General features: G+C 32.6%; 1 protein-coding gene and 1 long non-coding RNA gene across 22 annotated transcripts in view; one reads left to right on the top strand and one right to left on the bottom strand.

The window, feature by feature from the left end:
* The window catches only part of LOC145279820 (otoferlin-like), a 1,618,966-nt gene that overhangs the window by 1,394,463 nt on the left and 205,236 nt on the right, over positions 1-19,267 (top strand). The window lies entirely within an intron of this gene.
* LOC145279822 (uncharacterized) overlaps positions 12,511-19,267 on the bottom strand; it is a 94,116-nt gene continuing 87,359 nt past the window's right edge. Inside the window, exon 3 of the long non-coding RNA XR_013868462.1 lies at positions 12,511-12,612. This is a non-coding gene — a long non-coding RNA (uncharacterized LOC145279822). The remainder of the gene's footprint in view (positions 12,613-19,267) is intronic.

Genomic DNA, 19,267 nt, shown 5'->3' on the forward strand with positions numbered 1-19,267 from the left:
GCATGTCTGCCTTAAACTTTCAATAGAGGCGACGGATTTTACCAAGATCAGTATCGGTTTAAGGTTTGACCTTTCAGACGACAAATATCGAAAAATTGGCTAAAAACATTAATATCTTCCCCTTCAACTAGGCACTTTTCTACAGGGGGGGGTCACTTTTTCCGCCGATATTTTAATAAGTTATCCTCTCCTTTAGATTGTCTAGCCTTAATTTAAAAAAATGTCGCTCCGGTTTGGCGGTGGTCGTAACAGCATAAACGTTAGGTTTTACCCCGTTCTTTTCCTCCTTTGCGGTACGGGTTCGAGCCTGCCTTCCTACTACCACTTTTTTTTTTTTTTTTGCTCAACATACACATCCAAAAACCCGGGGCAACGCCGGGCTGAAATGCTAGTACACATATATATATATATATATATATATATATATATATATATATATATATATATATATATATATATATATATAAACTACTTCATTTTCTTACATAAAATTAATATACGAAAATATAAATTTATGCGTCAACTTTAAATATTTACTTCCAAAGTTATCAATACGTAGGTAGAGCTAGTTAGTAAGTTATAAAATATATATGGCGATTAAGCTACTAGAAAGCTGATTGCCTAACTAAAATCTCAATAGAAAGTGCGTATATAAAAACGACAGACAACCACAAAATTCGCGCATAAGCCTGAAGACTCCTACAGTGGATGAAACGCGGAATATTCAGTGTAGCTTAATCGCCATATATATTTTATAACTTACTGATATATATGCAGGGTGTCCACAAAGTCTGGCTACATTACGTAGCCAGACTTTGTGGAAGCATCCTATACATATATATTATATACAGGCTGCCCACAAAGTCTAGCTACATAATCTACGGGATGCTTCCACGAACTCTGGCTACATAATGTAGCCAGACTTTAGGGACACCCTGTATATATATATATATATATATATATATATATATATATATATATATATATATATATATATAACAATTATTTACTATAATATATATATATATATATATATATATATATATATATATATATATATAGATATAGAGAGAGAGATATATAAATAAATTATTTACTATAATAATTTAATACCTACAGACACTAGTGTTTTTTTCCTCTCAGGAATCTTCAGTGCAGAGTGTCACGATTAACACCAGTCGGTAGATTCGAACCCGGAAACACAAGCCATCTCTGGTTTGATTAGCAAAGACCGTATCCATTCGGCTACCGTTAACCGTATGAAATAACGTTGAATTTAAACATTTTATTTTTAAATGTTTTGTACGCCAACATATTGGTGAAGGGAAAGCTTTTTCTCATCTAGCATATATTATTACTAGATGTACCTAGTGTTGTCCAGGATTTAACATAACGTAACTTTTTTTGTTTTTTTTTTTACATGCATGAATAAAAAATAAAAGGAAAAACTATAACACGTGCATGCAAGTGTTATATTTATTCTAAACAGTTTACTTTTCTTAAGTAAAAATAAAAATACTTGAGCTGAGATCGAAACCAAAACCTGAAGACAGTGAAGTACAATAACCATTAGGACAGCTTGTCACGTTCTTTACAAAATACTTTCAAACCTACTTATTCTTAGCAAGGTGACCAATTCGCGCATGTGCAGTCGTGAAACAGTTGACAAACAGATGAAATCCCAATGACCCCCAAGTATCAATTTTTCTATTTAGAGCACTTACCAACCCTTTTTATCTGGATGAAAACCGATCAAAAAGTTTTCCACATGTCTGAATACCCTATATACCAAATTTCAAGCGGAGATAAAAATTCGTTGTATATAAACATTGAGAAGTGTCCTCTCACACACACATTCTCACTTTTATAGATATACTAGCAGGCCGCCCGGCGTTGCCCATACATAAAATACGCATAAATCATATATTTTTTATTAATACAGAAACTGAGACATGTGTATGCGAGTATTATGTTTTTTTTTTTCTAAACCGGTCACTTCTTGGAAGTTAACAAAAATACTCGAACTAAGATCGAGACCAAAGCCTAAAGACAGTGAGTCAAGTATGATAACGATTAGACCAGCGTGACACAATATTTAAGGTGTTTTAATCTACTTATTCTTAACATAAGTAATCTGTAGTGTGAATTATTCGTGAAACAGTTAACAAACTGATAAAACTTGGATGACTCCCACGTACCAATTTTGCAATATTAGCAGCCCTTTTTTTTTCAGATGAAAATCGATTAAAAGTTTTTCCACATGTCTGAATACTTTATATACCAAATTTCAAATCTGAAGATCAAACGTTCTTTGAGTAGATGAGTCGAGAACTGTCCTCTCTCTCTCCTCTCTTTTATAGATGTATAGATAGATTATTAGCGTATTAATAGCTAAAATCCTTCAACGTATTGCAAATAAAATATTTTACATCTATAAGAAAAGCGATACATTCCATCCACTACTAGAAATTGCCTCAGTGGTGGAGCGTCTGGATTCTGTCCCTTGTGTCCTGGTTTCCAATCTCTCTAGCTTTAGAGGCGTTGATAAGTATGATGAAACTGGAGTCTGTGGATACTTATATTTTAAATATATATGTCGCTTCAAATGTGAGGATATCACATTATAGAATTGAAAAATTATCCCTACGTAGCATTTGTCGCATTCATTCAACGTATCGCAGATAAAATATTTAACTGACATATATATATATATATATATATATATATATATATATATATATATATATATATGCATGCGTGTGTGTGTGTGTCATCCACATACAGTACTGTTTCGCTCTTTCACAGCTCATCACTGCGGCTAGACAGGCAACTACCTCAAGCCAGGATTGAAACCCTACGCATTACGTTAATCGGCGGTTGCTGCAAACAGAAATTAACACTGTTTAATCGCACGCGTATGAAAAAAAAAACACTGTGTATATATATATATATATATATATATATATATATATATATATATATATATATGCAGCATTTAGACAATGATAATTTCTGTTTGCTTTTTATCTATCCTTTCCATTTGGCGTCCAATTATCTCAGGTTCTGTTCGAGCGTAAAAAGAAAGTCGACATAGCTGTTAATATTTTCGACTCTCATGAATCTTCATCAGATTAAAATTGATGAATTTATTGAGAAATTTGATAAGTGGCTTTGTTAGCTCAAATATATGTGAGGCGTATATAGGTAATGTTGGCATATATTTGGTAGAAAAAAAAACAGGTCGCCGATTTTTTTAGAACGCGTTCAACAAGTCCTAGAAATGATGTTTATAATAATGATTTCATGCAAACTGAAGAAATAATGTACCACCTTGTCATGAAGCTGTGAGGACTTCGAACTGATTCAATAGATTGCCAAGCATCGGTGAATAAACAGTTCTTGGAGGTCTCAAACCTGTAAGCTACCATGCGCACTGAACCGTTATTCGCAGTCAATTTATGGTTGGAGATGGAAATCTTCAAAAAGGTGGATTTCGCTGTTCAGTACAAAAAAAAAACTTGCCTTACAAACAATTATCTTCATAATTTATATATGAAGGAAGGATTTCGTTTAGGTTTTTACATAAAACGCAGCATTTATTTCCTTTCTGGCCGCTGTGTCCACACACACACACACACACACACACACACATATATATATATATTATAAATACTGCCTCCACTTCTCTAATTATTTTTATTGTTTTTACAATAATGTTTCTGCCTCATCCCCCTTTCCTTGTCCTCCACCTCTGACTTTTAGAATAAGTATATCGTCATCAACCATATTCTCCATGAATTCTCTTACCTGGTTACAGCGCCATTTGGCGGGTAAGAGAAGGGGTGCTGGGTGCCACAGTGTCGTACAGCAAAATACTTTTACATCTTCATGTAAGTATCGCATTTCTTCATGGTAAGTAAACGAGGGGAAATTGTTCCTCCTCCTGCACCACCACCACAACCACCTTTTCTTCTCCATCTCCCCATCCCCGTTTTGCTGCGAAGGGCAGCTGGTCAGCGACCGTGCCAGGCTTTAACTTGAAACATTCATTATTGTTTGTGACTGTACGAGTCTAGGGGGCTCGAACCGACATGAAGATTCCAGAAAGACAAGAGGTCATTTGCTGCACGCTGCCTCGGGTTTCATGCTGCGCTAATCGACTGCGGCCAACTCTGTATCGCCCGGGGTTCCAGCATCGAAAGTATGCCATGAGCGGGCATGCCTGCCAGACGGTAGACCTAGTGGCAACCAACAGACTTATAAACTGACCCTTTCTGATCTTTGCTGACGAATGTGCTGCGGTCATCTGGCTTCGTTTTACTCGCCTTTGCTCTCTTTTGTTCATGCCCTGTATATATAGCTCTTCACTTTGAAATATTAAGTTTACAATAAATTATTATATATATATAATGGAAAAGTTAAATACCAAAACAATTCAAGATATTCCCAAAAGATTAAATAAAATAAAGTATATTTATTACCTCATTATATCTTTTGAATCCACAGAAAATAATGAATACTGTACATACGGACAAGCTCAATTGTTAACACGTTATATTAAACAGAGCTTCTACGTTCTATTTGTGTATTTACTCTTATTCGCTCCCAGACAATGCATAATTCCACGTGAACGTAAAAAGTTACTCTTCGATACTATATCTACAGGGACACTATGTAGGGAGTTGAGCAACGAGATGTCTATTCACATTACATTTAAATTTCCACATGTCGGTACAATCAGGGAAACAGGACCCGGAAGGAAATTCTCAAGTCTAGCAGACTCAGGAAAGAAACTATTTAAATGAAAGGCTTTTCAGCATCTAGGGACCTATACAGTGAAGAATTGGGATGTTGCTGCTTGTCGGGTTAGTCGAGGGTATTTACAGCGAGGAACACAAGTGTTACGAGTTCGTCATTGCACATTTCATTAAAATACTTGTAAAACAAGTAGAGGCATGCATCTTTGCGGGGAAAGGATAGTGATTAGAGCGTGGTTGGTAATAAAACTCTTTTTGGGACCTTGCCTGAGAGAGAGAGAGAGAGAGAGAGAGAGAGAGAGAGAGAGAGACTAACAGAAGATACACTACCCCAGATATGTAACAATACTCCATGTATGCCCGATGTTGTCATTGTAGAGCTGCAGGATACTGTCAGATACGAGTAATATTCTAGCACAGTAGAGAGAGCCCACTTTCTACGCAACAGCTTTGGCAATGTCTTAAAGGTATTTGTTCCAGCTCATGTTGCATGTAAATGTTAATCGAACAAAGACATCTCAGGCAGTAATCGATGGTTGATAATGTTTTTTTTTGTATCATTGTTAAATAAAAGATGTATAGCCTTCGCAGTATTAAACATTACCACCCATTTACGTCCCAATTCCAGTACGGACTGAAGGTTATTCTTTCATGTTTCAGTCATTGCCTTAGATATGTGCACATTCGTTTCCCCTAGTGTCTGTTATAGATCGTGATGCCATCAGCAAATATAATTGTCTCGAAGACAATTTTATCAGGGAGGTCATTTATGCATATTAGAAATAATAAATGTTCAAAGCTCGAACTCTGAGCACACCATTTTTATATCATTCAATTTAGACGTACAATTCGAGAACCACCTGTATTTTTCTCTTGTTTAAGGAGAACTTGATTATAAATTTACGTCATATTTATTTAAAACTGTATATATTATAATGAGTCTCTGGAAGTCAACAATGTTTAGCATGCATATATATATATATATGAGTAAACATTGTTAAATATTGATTTCTTTTATTAATCCCTATATATAATAAAAAAACGTTGCAGTTTTCCCCCCTCTTTATCAAAATATCGTAGGTTTACAAAAACAGATGCCACATACACATGTATTATGTCTACACTATTAGCAAATAGCTTATGTAACTACAGAACGACATTTTAGACACAATCATTCGTTATATACAACCCTAAATTTAATCCTAGGAGTGACATCATCACGATCGCAAAGATATACAATGGAAGTAGCTGTTTTTTCCACTCTAAATCAAAAGTACCACTCCTGCTTCCAGTCGACACCGGGAGGTGTTCTGCATTAGGGTCATATATGGGGGTTCCCCCTAATTTGCTGGCTCATATACACATACTATAATCTTTCCTTTTATCTACCCCCCCCCGCAAAAAAAAAATAACGATTTCTCCCTCCTCACATTTCACCAAATCTCCGTGGCTGACAACTCGATATTTGGTTATTCTGAAATGAACGAAACCTCATTTAAAAAAGAACGCTATTGAGATTAAAACAAACATGGCTTCCCTGGTTAGATTAGGCAATCATTTCCTATTAAAATAAACCGATTACAAACTTTAAAAAAAAAATGAAACGAACTTCATTTTTACTATTACAAGAAAAGGTGTACTTCCCCTGTTATTATTTTAGTAAGAACAAATTACAATTTCGTTATATTTCTTACTAAAATAAAAGATAATTATTAATTCTTTTATTACTTAAATGTTTTCTTATTACTAAAATTACATGGTTAATTCTTACATTTTTTCCATGCATACCTTCTAATTACGTTAATTTCTTTACTTTATAAAAATACAATGTTGATTTCATCACGAAATTGTTTTATTAAAATTATATTTCTTTACGCAGACTTAAGTAAATGGTTTTACAATCATATATTGATACATTTGGATACAATAAATGTTTTGGTTTTCAAATATTGTGTGTTCGGAAAAATGTTCGTTTATGCCTTATTTGTCGTGTTATTTGAACAAGAAGAAATTGGAGATTTTAATTTTAATTTCGTTATATATTTATTTCATTTACAGTGAAAAAGAATCATAAAAAGGAATAATTATATTTTATTTTAGTAAGAAAGATAACGAAATAGTAATTCGTTTTTACTAAAATATTAACAGGGACGCATAAGAAAAAAGTTCGTTTCGTTTTGTTTTAGAGTTTCCGGTTCGGTTTTTAAGTTAGTGAAACATTTTTAATATAAACAAACTTTAAATCGGTAAAATTAATTTAATCACGCTATTATTTCACATGTGAAGATGTGATTAAAATTTAACTTAAAGAAACCAAAGTTTTAAAATGAGTAAATGTGTTTTATTTTATAATTTATAATTAAAAGCGTTGAACAATGCAAAGTCCAATTTTGGGTAATTATGTATTTTTAATACCGTGCTGAAATAATGTTTCATTTTTAAGGCCATTTTAGCTTGGGGGGGGGGAGAGTTTGTTTTGTAACTATTCTTCCGCCTCATGGTTGAATAAAAAAAATTATCGTGAAACTTGAATTTAACATGAAAACACTATTTACAAATAGCGCGGTACCAAAAATGCATAAGCACCAAATTTTTAAGTAGATATTGATCTCGGATGCATATGATGGCAAATTTTAAAGTAGATATTGATCTCGGGTGCATATGATGACAGAGCGCGAAACCATCTGCCATCATATGCACCTACTGCAACATAAAACCAAAACTTGGTGCTTCTGCATTTTTTTCGTACCGTGCTACTTTTAAATAGTTTTTCAGGTTCAATTCAAGTTTTACGATATCTTTGTTTTCTTTCTTACATTGTAAGGATGAAGCACGGCATAGTTACAAAACATCCTCCCCATGTAAACAATGGCTTTCAAAATATTAGCATTATTATTGTACCTATTTACTATGCCTCCCCACGGGACAGAGTTAGACACCAGGGTCGTTTTTTAACGTGGAGAAAAGGTACAAAAATAAAAATTGTCTCAGTCGTGAAGGATTTCTCCTCCACCGAAAGAGAACAAGAAAATGAAGTGCAGCATCTGAAGAACAGATACTACACTTTGATCTTGACCAAAAGGCCAAGCAACCTTGATTGTAGCACGGAACAAAAATACATAAGTACCCAACAGTTGAAAAACTTAATCTTGCATTATTCTTATTATTATCATTTGTTAAACAACGTGTATAGTTTAAATCAAAATATCATCGCATGATTACATTTTCGATAATAACATGATTAAATTTAACCCGTTTAAAGTTTAGGAGGCAGATTAAATTAAACCAAACTTTAGTGCTTGTGCATTTTTGAGATCGCGCTGTCTGTACATATTTTTTTACAGGTTAAAATCGAGTTTCAGGATATATTTTTTAATTCAATTGTAAGGTGGAAACACAGATTACTTACAAAACAGAATGCAGAGTATTTTACACACACAGGCTGATAGCCATTATTTAATCATTTTCTAAAAGCTCCATTAAACATTATTATATACTTATTAAAAAATAAAACCGCTGGTTAGGCTATTTTTGCAGTACAAACACGTTTCTTTTCTTCAAACTTAATATATTTAATATTTAACACATTGATTGTTAAAAATAACATGTACGTTTACTTTTAAGGTAGATATCGTCCCCGAAAACAAATATTGTTGGTGCTCTGTTTGACAATTAAATTTTATAAACATTGTCCAACAAAACTAAGCTCTTGGTTTAAGTCATTTCGAGGGCCGCAATGTCGTATGTTAGTTGGTGAACATTAGGTTAAAGCATATATATATATATTATTCCTTAATTGAATTTTTTATTTTTATTTTGAGATGAGCATTTTATGTTAATTTTATTTTTATTTCGGACTATTAAAAAAAAAAAACAACAACAACTAATAAAGATGAGACTAATAGTCCGAAATAAAAATAAAATTAACAGTAGGTTAACGCGTTTCCCTTTTTCGCGACCCCTTTTACAACTTTTGCTGCACGTTCGATCCTGACTTCAGCGGATATTTTTTTTTTATTATTTATTTATTTTTTATTTTTTTGCGAAAGGCAAATAGGTCTCAAACAAAAATATATTGTTTCTTTCTATTTCACCATTGTTTGTTATTTAAATAAACCGTTCTTTTACAGCTTACTTAAAAAGGGCACTTTCTTAAATACTGTTTACATTTATAGTTGGTAACGTACGGATGACTACAGCAATTTAGTTCCCTTTAAGTGACAAAGGGTTCGATAGTTTTTTGCCACCATAACTTCAGTCTTGCCAACAAAAATACCTTGCTCTGAACCATACCCTTAAAAATACCCTAAACCTTTTAGCAAATTTTGTGACAACCCCACCCCCAGGCAAAAAATGGGGTATCTATTCTGGAAGCAATTTTTAACATGAGGAGGTTGGGGGTTGGCCAACAACAAAAACAACAACAATTGCATTTTAAAGTTTTACGCAGTGGGGATGCATGCTACCACCGGGCAACGCCGGTTAACGAGTCCTGCTAGTTGATTATAATATTTAATATTTTAATTATGCAATAAACGTTATAATCTACAGAAATATATAGTCATATGAAAATATACTTATGGCAAGTAAGCTCCATAGAAATATTTGTCTCTCATTTTCGGGGAATATCATCAGAATTAGAACTTCTCCATTTGTTAAATACATTTCCTAGGGATTGCTTCATTCTTGGCTACAACAGTGTTCAAATCCAATATTAATGAATACTTGCCGTTCATTATTTTCAATACTCGAGTCTGAAATAACTGTTCATGCAACTGGCAGCTCATTTTCTTAGCATTTACACTCGATTAGCTTTTAGTCTTGATATGTGTTGACCCATTAATAAAAAATCCAGTATTTAAATAAATAAATTACATATTTTATAGAAAACACAATCACATGTGTAGTAATTTTCTTTTCTCTAATGAAATCTAAGATAGACAACTATTACGAGCGACTGAAGTAGGAACAGCTATGCAATAAAAAAAATACATGGCTAATACGAAAGACTGAAAAAAAATACATGGCTAATACGAAAGACTGAAAAAAATATATGGCTAATACGAAAGACTGAAAAAAAATATATGGCTAATACGAAAGACTGAAAAAAAATATATGGCTAATACGAAAGACTGAAAAAAAATACATGGCTAATACGAAAGACTGAAAAAAAAATACATGGCTAATACGAAAGACTGAAAAAAAATGCATGGCTAATACGAAAGACTGAAAAAAAATACATGGCTAATACGAAAGACTGAAAAAAAATACTTGGCTAATACGAAAGACTGGAAAAAAAAAGAAAAAAAAAAGAATACCTACGAATCTTTAAGATGATATTACGAGGGACTGAAATAGAAACAGCTATGCAATATAAAATAGATGAATATAACGAAGTCATCAGTACAAACATTGTGTAGATGCAGTGAAAAATTAATTTCCATGACATATAAAAGTAACGGAAATTAATATGGACTAAAGGAAGATGTCTAGTATGAAAATCAACTACTTTTCGTCCACAATGGTCAAGGTAAAAAGACTTTGGTTTACTCCTATGTTTTTGCTTTTTGTTTTTAATTCAATGTTCCATTTAATAAGTAAGCGATATAAAATAATTTAAAAAATATTATATGGAAAAGTCGGACGAAGGCGGAAAAAAACATAATACATGTCACATTTCAGCATCTTTGCATCAGTTACAAAAAATTGTTTTTTAATGTTTAATTTTGATTACAAATGGTAATATATATATATATATATATATATATATATATATATATATATATATATATATATACTAGCAAAGTTCCAACCTTAGCAGTTGACATTAATCTTGAAAAATAGTGCGCACCATTCCTAGGTGGGTGACCATCATTATGCCAGTTTTGGCTATGATCGATCCAGTTGTTTGAGTTGTAGGAGAGCTGTACACACACACACACGAATGCTACTATTATATATATATATATATATATATATATATATATATATATATATATAACCTATATATATATATATATATATATAGGTTATGTAGTAAACGTCGAGTGTTATGTTCAATGGATACTAGACGTTTCTATACATTTAATTCTATAGCATACCGAGATTATTAAAATATACTAGGCTACCCGTGACCCGTTGGGTCAGTATGTTATATTAGCTATGGAATTCATGTATGAGTGTGACACTTGTGACGTAAAGAAAATAGTTTGTTTTTTTTTGTGGTTTTTTTTTGACATAACAGAAACATTTCTATGAAAGTATATTAAAATGAAAAATCACGGACGGATCACTCAAACATGAAAAAAAATCTTCCCTGTTCGTGTAAAGTTACCTATTTTTCCGAATAATCGCTCAAAAATCGAAAATTAAACATGATTTTCCTACGAATCGAACGCCGACGAAAATCATTTAGCAGCAAAATCGCACATGAACCTACGGATGAGAAATATAAGAATAAAAAAGCCATATTGGAATCCTGCAAGTTATAGAAATTTAAAATCTAAAAAAAAAAAATTAATAAAACCTGAAGCAAAAAAATAAAACCTAAATAAAACCTAAATAAATAAAATAAAATAAAACTAATATTGAAACAGAATAGTAAATGTGTCAACCAATTCACCGTTCTCACACAACTATTTTGTATCTAGAAATGTAAACAAAAAATAAAAAGAAGGAATGAAGGAAAAGGGACGGGTAGAGAGTAGTAGTAGTAGTAGTAGTAGTAGTAGTAGTAGTAGTCTTGGCTTTACTACAATTGTCCTTATGTTTGTCAACGGATTAAATTTTTTTAGTTGTAAGAAAATAGCGATAGTATATTTGTAATAAAGAATAGTTTCAAAAGTCGCCCACTCTTCCATTCTTAAATAATGATTTCGAAATAATAACGTTGATATTTCAGTGCGCAGGTCAAAATCTGCAAAAGAAGCGATGTGTGTTTATTTGTTTACGTTTTTATGGGTTAATGTTTATGCACGCATGCGCAACCGAATGTCGTAAACCGGAAAGTGGGTTACATCACTCGTTACAAGGTCATTTGAGTTTTATAATTATATAGATTAATACGAACCCTCTTAAGTTAAAGGAATGGCGGGCTGCAAGTTTTGTTAATCGCGTGCATCGATGGAGAAGGAAATTGATATTTTTTTGTAAAATATTCGAATTAAGTCGCATTTTTGTCGTAAATTTGAGGATTCGTTTGTTTATGAGATTCGAACTTTATTTTCACTGATGTGATTGATTATGAGGAAAAAGTTGTATAGGACTTTACTTAATACAAAACACGAGTTCATTCTTGTGGCGCTGCCGCAGGTTGTTCCAAAGTCAATAGAATCTAGGCTATTTTTGAAATGGCGTTTGCCCATTCGACTAGTACCTGTGCAGTTCTAGGAGAGCCAACCCCCCAGACTTTGCTTTCTCTCTTCGAAAAAGGGTTAGTTTATTGCTCATCACGTGAGGCACCTCTACCGGGGAATGCCGAAGTGGCTGGCTATGCACTATTTTGCAGGTTAGACTGCTCCTCCTCGTAGAGGAGGGAGAGGCACTGAATTTTCAATTCCACTTTCTGACCCTTGACATTTCGCACTGTGGGAGAGAAATTCCGAAGATAACGTTTGACTTTGAAATATATTAATTTTAAACAATAAATATTGTTTATCCTTTATATTTGCGTTGTGATTGGCTTTCAAAAAAAAATATATAACACATACCTATTCATTTTAAACTATAATCAACGCGTCTATCTCGAAACTTACCTTAACTGAATCTTGTGTGACGACGCCCTCCTGTCATTTCAAAACAACACCGCCGAGGACAATATGCGGACTTTCTTTTAATAACTGACTTCCTTATCCAACTCCAAACCATGGCAAGAAAAAAGAAAAAATTATACAAAATTCTGAAGATGACGTTTGACTTTGAAACATTAATTTTAAACAATAAATATTTTTATGCTTCATATCTACGTTGTGATTGGCTTTCAAAAAATAATACATAAGTATTCATTATATATATATATATATATATATATATATATATATATATATATATATATATATATATATATGTTGTTCAAAAAAAAAGTGGGTAGTTGCTAATGGAAACCTCAATGCAGAGTAGACCATACACAAGTTAAAAAAAAAAATCCAACAAAAACGTGGCCTAATGTCAATCGAAATTCATTTTAACCCAGAGCAGATTGTAATGAATTTAGAATGTGATTGGGATAAGTTTACGTTTCAATTTTGTCTTTTAACGTTTATAAATAATTCTTTATAGCTAGAGACACTGGAGTTTTATGCTTCCGCATGTGGCCATTCTTACCTGTCGGAAGATTCGAACTCATGTAAATGGATACCGTCGTCGGAATAAACAAACAAAAGAAATACAAATCCGACTCGGCATTTTTTTTTTTTTCAAATTGCAAATGAAATGCATTTATTCGTGTTTTTTTTTTAAACAACTCATTTCATTATACTGCAGAAGTCTTTTCGCACATACCTACTTCCTAAAAGTCTTTATTCCTCGGTTTGTCAGCACATTTCCGCCCTCGTATGCCCACGCCCATCTTGGCCGGCCCTCAACTACGAGGGGATTTTTTTTCTCTCCTTTTCTTGCGACGCAAGCTCGCGCACGCTTGCTAATTTGCATACGTGCTTTAACGGCTGCTACTGCTAATACCTTCGTCAGCCAGTTATTCTTCGACTGCTGATTCTCTCACATTCGTTCATACACGCTATGTTGCATTCAGTCACGAAGCCACCTTTGACTCCATTTGCTAAACCGTTACATTCAGGCTACCTTCAACTGTCACGAGAATTGAGGAAACTGAATGACCCATGAATGCGAAATTCGGGCGCATTCAGTAAACAGTTAAGACGGTTAAAACGAGCGAATTTGTGAACCTTGCATAAACGCGAGTTGACTGCTTTTTACATATAAGTATACGTGTGTGTGTATGCATGCCTGTATATGTACACTTCAGAAATATATTCGCATTAGCATATACAGAAATACAAGTTACACGTTTAAACAAATAGTTTTGCTTGGATATATATCATTTTTGTTGTCGTTCTTCTTTTTTTTTTGTTTTGTTTTTTTTAGTGTGTGTTTTTAACCTCTCTCGTGTGCGGAGGGCAGAGTGACTTGACTACTTGCACGGCCCATGAGGTCTTCTATGAATGTTGTGTGCAGTATAAGTAGATAACCTCAACCCCTAAAAAAGGGTTTGGGTTCGTGAATTAATTTAAAGAAAGAAAAGCTGTTGCATAACATAAAAACCCATTCATCTCACCGCGGGGTAAAACTTCAGGGACAAAAGTCAGGACAGCTTTGAGATAAGATTTCACGCATATATATATATATATATATATATATATATATATATATATATATATATATATATATATATATATAAGGAGATTAGAATAATAGTCTAAAGAGCTAAGTGTATTTCAATGTAATAGTGAAATTACTAGTTTAATTAAAATACAGGAAATGCTCGTTGTAATTTAGATATATAATAAGCTCGATAGTTAAATGTCCTAGAGCTAATTCAATATTAAGTAATGTGATTTATAATTTAAAAGTTTTAAATTTTTTTAAATTTAACAATCAAAATTTAATTAAATTAAAAATCAGTTTCATAAGAAGGAACAACAACAAAGTCAATTATCTGTACGATCGTTTCGGAAATCCGTGCTTTTTATTTGTGGTATACATGAAGTCACGTAGAATAATTATACATAGTTTTTTTGGTAAGCACGGTCTCCTCATCAGCAAATTTAGGAGGATTTCTATTGAATTGAAAAGACACCAAAAATAAACCTAGCATTAAAAGTAAGGCAGATGAATCTGAAAAATTGAAGTAAAAGGTTTGGATATAAAATTTATAAGAAAATTAATAAGAAAATTTGTATAGGTTAGAGATAGAAATGAGTAGAGAAAATATATATATTTTTGAATTTACATAATAAATTTGATTTAAAAATATATAGATATATAATTACCTTTTGGTTTTTCTTTTTTTGAAATCAGGAACTGTATTTAAAGTAGTCATTTAGATGTTTGCTATAGCTTTTTATTTTATTGAATGATGAATTTTAAAAGGGCGACGCTCGTGCAGTAAATTGTTTCCGTTAGCGTATTTTGATTTAGAGACGCTACAGTTAATATCTATAGAGAGAGAGTTGTTTTTTTTTTGTTTTTGTTTTTTTTTATATATATATAACAAGGTAGTTGCATCCACAGGGGAAAATTGTGTATCTCTAAGAGTGTTAAAAATATTTTTATAATTAGAACTTTTAAAATGTTATAAAGATTTTTTATTCATACAAATATTTTTTTTTTTTACATTTTAAAAACATGATTCAGCCAGATACAAAAAGTGAGACATTAGCAAGCCTAAACGCCTATTATATATGTCCGAAAAGTTATTTCTGTACCAAAATAAAAATCAGGAGAAAAGATTCTTTGTCACATATGTTGGTGAGGTTCGAAAATGTTTACACGTTAAATTGTCAAGAAAACGGGTAAGGAATTCAAAGGGAATGTAAAAAAATTAAGTTGTTTCATTGCTATTATGCAAAGGGAAATTACTAACAAAGTACTTATCAGTGGAGGTAAATAAGATTTTTAATATATATATATATATATATATATATATCGTATTAAGACAAAGATAACACTCTTAATGCTGAAATGTCAAATAAACTTTCTCTCTAGTTAACTTTGCATTCCAATAATATATATACAGACTAGCAGGCCACCCGGCATTGCCGGTCGTAAAATACACTTAAATATGATATTTTGATTAATGCAGATTTCGTATGTATTATCATATTATGTCGGACCCAATATATTGTATAAGTTTAAAAACATAAAAAAAAAGGAATGACTCGTCCGCCACCAACGAGAATCGAACCAAAACGTTCAGCTTACGATTTATTGTTTCTTTTGACATTAATGCCTGAGCTATGAAGACGTGCTTGCTACAAGGCTAAAAATTTAAAACATGGACCAATAGCTATTACGTTGCACATGCATATTCGTAATGCCGTTGTTCGACCTTCAACTGGCAAATTTCATTTTTTTTTTCACATTTTAACCGATTTGCTCGGCTAAAACCGCATGGATTCAAATACCCTATATATAAGTTTCATGTCTGTAGAGCAAAATCTAACAGAGGAGTGTGGTAGGCAAAATTTTTAAAACAAATATGTATACGCATACATAAATATATATAGAAAGAGGTTTTATTTACTAAAATAAATTACGCAAGTATAAATCAAGTAGGATATCTGCATGAATATAATTATACGTAATAGTTAACTAAAAATGATCATCTCATACGAAAACCGAAAAAAAAAAACTAATAGGAAATTAATTAGAATAAATGTTGGAAAGAATATGCAAATTAGCTAGATCTTTTGCACATAAATGCAATTCCAAGACCTAGATATAACAAAATTGTACTTTTTTTTTGTACAAAGGGTTTTTAATATGAATATCAATGCCCAAAAGAAAAAAATTATAGGAGTAGATAAGAATAATTATTAAGCTACGTTGATTCTTTAGAGAGAAATTAAAGATTCAAATTTACACCCGTGGCTATATTGTTCTATCTCTCTATTTAGAAGATCGGGACACTGTATAGATCTTATTACTTGCGATTACAATTAAATATGAGATGCATTTTTCTCACATTTGAAAGCTTGGGTGTTCCAACCGGCGGTGCGGTATGTCATGCATACTGACTGCTGTGTCGTTCGCAGGGAGTTACGTATTTTGATTTTTTTGTTTCATTTTACTTCAGTCGAAGTTCTCAGAAATCAAAGGTCCCACAACCTGGGGCTAACACTTGAAGTCTATATGAGATACATAGATATTCGAATGTTCCATTAAAGTTCTTTATCTCTTAAGCACTGAGTTAGTAAAGAAATTGAGAATATAATTTTCCTCTCCCCAATTAACCATTTTTATACGTTGTATATCTTTCATGTTGGTCTCATGGTCTTACTGGGTTCCAGGACAAGAATTTATCTAGTCTGGTGGAGTACCCAGCTTCGTGCTATTACTTGAGATAATATCACTTGGAGAAGGTGCACCATTCCTCGGAAAAGCTGTGGGGTAGCCGTAGTGAGGAGATTTTATTTGGGCTGTGAATACCATATGATTTTGAAAATTTGGTCAGGGTTTACTTCTATGGAAAAAGTATCCTCGTGCCAGATTGTTCTGACAAACCTCTGTACAGAGTGACCTTAGACACTCGAGGACAGTGTCTTGTAGGCATTCAAGTTCTCTCAAGTTGACTGTGTGGTCATATGCGTGTGTGACAAAACATTCCGGTTTCGAATCTTGGCGTAAATACACTTGCTACTTTTAGCTACGCAGATGAATCGTCGATGACAAAGCAACTGTCTATAGTTGACTCATCATTTTGGGGGGATAACCTGGCACAAAATGGTGACATCATCAACTTAGAGAGAGTTAGTGGGGGAGGGGGCTGAAACTATGACCCAAAAAGTCACGGGTTGTGTTGTCTACTAGGGATCTAGTATACATATATAAAAATAAAACCACTTCAACAACGAGACAGATCCGATTTTAGACAGGATACCTTTCACGCAAAGTGTTCAATATCCTTCCAGATAGAGCTTCAAAACAAATGTATAATCAAACGAGTGGAGATGTTGAAACTATGCGAGTACATTTTTGATGAGCGGAAATACCATGAAACTACAGTTAAGCGTTAATTCAAGACGCATTTATTATTAACCAGCTGTATTTTACTAGGTATTGTCTAGGTAACGACATATTGCCGGGAAGAGGTGCTAGAGAAAATAGCTAAAATATATTAAAAGTTACATCTTATTTCGGAATAGACGACACTTCTCAACCTTGTTACTACTCCGCTCCTAGAATGTGGATGAAAAGGTTTTATTCCGGAAGGCATACATGTTGTATCGGTTGAAACAAACCAGACCTTTATTTCTTTATATTATTTGAACTATTATTCTCATTTAAAAAAGACAACAATAACAACAAAAAACAATCAAGATGAGAATAATAGTTCAAAAAATAATTATCAATCCTCCTCTCAAAAATATACATTCATTAAACAAAAATGTGTTCCCTGGAAATACATCAATTACCATTTTCTATTATTGACTCACTTTAAAAGTACATATGAGGTTGTTATCGTTATATACAATTGTGTGTGTATGTGTATGTTACCCACATAAAAGAAAGGTTCGATAATGCACGTGAAATCTAGATATGTATACTAATGAAAATTTACTGGGAAGGCAATGGAAGTGCACCTCTTATTGACTCGGGTTTATTTTACTACTGGCGCAAGGCACACGTACGTAACGTAGTAGTCGTTTTTCTTGGGAAAACCAACAACTGCACAATCTAGAAGCAACTTGACCGGGAAGATTCTTGCCATTTGAAGCGTTAAGTTTCTCCTGACGAGACAAAAATGTGCGAGTTAAAAATTCAGGTTAAAATAAAAATCTTTTAATTAGAAAGCAACAAGACTGACTATCGAACGTGCGGTTGAAATCGAACATGTGGGAAAAATAGACCTTTTCGTAATCATTTATTTTAAGTACATTTATGTTCGTATATTCTTTGATGTAACATTTGTTGTGTTTTATTACATTATAAATTGTATAAACACAAATAAAAAGCAGAATCAGTTGTGAATATTGGAGTTTGTACATTATAAATTATTGATGAAATTCTTGATAGTTTATAATATTTGTATGATTGGATATTTTAATCGAAGTAATTCATCATAAAAAAGTTTCAGTTGAGTAAAAGAAATTGACCATTGATTTGTTTTGTTGTTGTTTTTTATTTTCTATTTTATAATAGCTAAAGGTTTTCTTAGTATTTTATCATCTAGTCGTGCTAGTGTCAAAGATCTTCCTGACTCTCACGCCATGTCGTTTTATTCTCTATCACACTATGTAGGTCTACATAGGTGCAATGTGAATCATTTGCTAGTTGCCTGATGTAGGTTTTAATGTGGTCTGCCCATTGTACAATATGCCTGTTCATACACCCACAAAAGAACATCACTAACGATTTCATCTTTAGCAATTCAGCAGTAACCAGTAAATTTAGTTATTTTCTCTCTGATCAGATGAAAGTGCCCTACAGTTTAATATATATTATGTTAGCTATTTCAAGCTTCTGAGAGAATTCCCAATTCTCCAGTCTATAATTAATATTAATGCGTATTCATCTGTACATAAATAAATATGGCTTCCTTCCGTCACTCAAAAATTAGCGAATAAAAATTTTGTCAGGGAGCTAGATAAAGGAATATAGTGATTTTAAATATTAGGGGGAAGTGACAAATTAACAATTCAGTCAACGCTGGCCAACTGAATGAATTTTGGGGTAAAAAACGGATATAAATTTAATAAAATCCATCAGTATAAGTTTAAACATAAAATTACAGACGTAATTCTATGTTTTTCATTTAAATATTAGAATAAACA

This window comes from Euprymna scolopes, chromosome 7 (assembly GCF_053919585.1).
Source record: "Euprymna scolopes isolate OS-2025 chromosome 7, ASM5391958v1, whole genome shotgun sequence".
In the NCBI taxonomy this organism is placed as follows: Eukaryota; Metazoa; Mollusca; class Cephalopoda; order Sepiida; family Sepiolidae; genus Euprymna; species Euprymna scolopes.